At 37.0% G+C, this 2,132-nt stretch overlaps 1 non-coding gene across 1 annotated transcript; it reads left to right on the top strand.

Annotated features, from left to right (window-relative positions):
- Positions 1-1,587: 1,587 nt before the first annotated feature.
- Positions 1,588-1,660, top strand: TRNAP-AGG (transfer RNA proline (anticodon AGG)). Its single transcript has one exon. It is a non-coding gene; the product is annotated as a tRNA-Pro (tRNA).
- Positions 1,661-2,132: the final 472 nt, after the last annotated feature.

The following is a 2,132-nucleotide window of genomic DNA, read 5'->3' as shown; positions in this document are numbered from 1 at the left end:
CCATTCTACTGATGGTGGACATTCAGTTGATTTCCAGTTTGAGGCTACTATGAATATATAACATTCTTGTACATGACTTTTGATGGCCTTAGTCATTCATTTCTGTTGGACATCTAGCCAGGGATAGAATTTCTGGGGGATGTTTACAGTCATTCAGGAGCAATATTGTCACAGTTTTCCAAAGTAGGTGCATCCATTTGCATTCCCACCAGTGACGTATGAGGGCTCTGGGTGAGCCGCAACCTTGGTAATGCTTGGTGCTGTCAGTGTTCGACATGGAAGCCATCCTAATGGGCGTGCAGTGGTATCGTATTACGTTTTAATTTGCACTTTCCTAGTAATTAATGTTGAACCCCTTTTTACACGTCTAAGTGGCCTTTGGCTAGCCTCTTTTACAGAGTGCCCGTTCAAGTCAGATTTTAAGAAATTCTTTTCCATTATATGTTATTACAAGACATTGAATATAATTCCCTGCGCTGTACAGTAGGACCTTGTTGTTTATCTGTTTTGTATATGGTAGTTTGTATCGGCTAATCCCAAACTCCTAATTTAATCCTCCCCTCAACTCTTTCCCCTTTGGTAACCGTAAGTTTGTCTTCTACGTCTGTGAGTCTGTTTCTGTTTTGTAAATAAGTCCACTTGTACCATATTTTAAAGTCCACGTATAGGTGATAGCAGATGATATTTGTCTTTCTGTCTGACTCATTTCACTTAGTATGATCATCCTCAGGTCTATTCATGTTGCTGCAAATGGCATTATTTCATTCTTTTAATGGTTGCATAATATTTCATTGTGTACACATGTGTATGTACACCCCATCCTCTTTATCCAGTCATGGGTCAGTGGACATTTAGGTCGCTTCCATGTCTTGGCTATTGTATATAGCGCTGTTGTGAACACTGGGGGCAGGTGTCTTTGAATTGGAATTTTCTCTAGATATATGCCCAGGAGTGGGATTGCTAGATCTTACGGTAAAAGTTAGATTTTTAAAATAATTGAATTGTCTTTTTCTTATTAATTTGTAGCAACTCATTATGAATTTTGGATGTGATCCTTAGATACACGTGTTACAAATATCTTTTCCTACTCTCTGTGTTGCTTTTTCAATTGTGTTGCTTGTTTGTTTCTCATCATTGACTCTTTTCATGCAGCTCTTAATTTTAAAGAAGTCCGACTTCTCAACTTTTTTAAAAACATATTTTTATTGAAGTACAGTCAGTTTACAATGTTGTGTCAATTTCTGGTGCACAGCACAATGCTTCAGTCACAAAGGAACATATATACATTCGTTCTTATATTCTTTTTCATCATAAGTTACTACAAGATATTGACTATGGTTCCCTGTGCTGTACAGTATCAACTTGTTGTTTGTCTATTTTACATATATTAGTATCCACAAATCTCGAACTCCCAATTTATCTCTCCCCCCGTAACCATAAGTTTGTTTTCTATGTCTGTGAGTCTTTCTCTGTTTTGTAAATAAGTTCATATGTCATTTGTTTTGTTTTGTTTTCGATTCCTCATATAAGTGATATCATGTGATGTTTTTCTTTCTCTTTCTGGCTTCAATTTATCAACTTTTGGGGGGAGGAGATAGCTTAGTGGTAGAGTGCCTGCCTAGGATGCAGAAGGTTCTGGGTTCAATCCCCAGGACCTCCACTTAAGAAATAAACAAATAGACAAACCTAATTACCTCCTCCCCTAAAAAATTTTTTTTTTTTTAATTTATCGGCTTTTTAATGGTTTGTGTTTTTTGTTGCCTAAGAAGTTCGCCTGCCCCCAGGTCGGGAAGATACTCTGTTTTCCTCTCAAGCCTTGTTATTTCCTATGCACGTCTTCATACTCTAACTCCATGTATAAGTATCATAAGCATATATGATATTGTTTGTGTGTTTTTAGATTTTATGCAAATAATATATAATGACATATCAATAACACAGTAACACAATAATATTCTGCAACTTGCTTTCTGCGCTCCGTAATACATTTATGAGATTCATCCTGGTTGGTATGTGTAGCTATCACTCATCCCCTTTCACTGGAGCAGAGTTAATTACACTGCATACATATCACGCCATCTGTTTACCCTTTCTTCTGCTGATGGACATTTGAGTGCCTCCAACGTTTATCA

This window comes from Camelus bactrianus, chromosome 6, assembly GCF_048773025.1.
Source record: "Camelus bactrianus isolate YW-2024 breed Bactrian camel chromosome 6, ASM4877302v1, whole genome shotgun sequence".
Taxonomy (NCBI): Eukaryota; Metazoa; Chordata; class Mammalia; order Artiodactyla; family Camelidae; genus Camelus; species Camelus bactrianus.
Note: the sequence above shows the minus strand (reverse complement) of the source record. Positions and strands in the feature narration are given on the sequence as shown.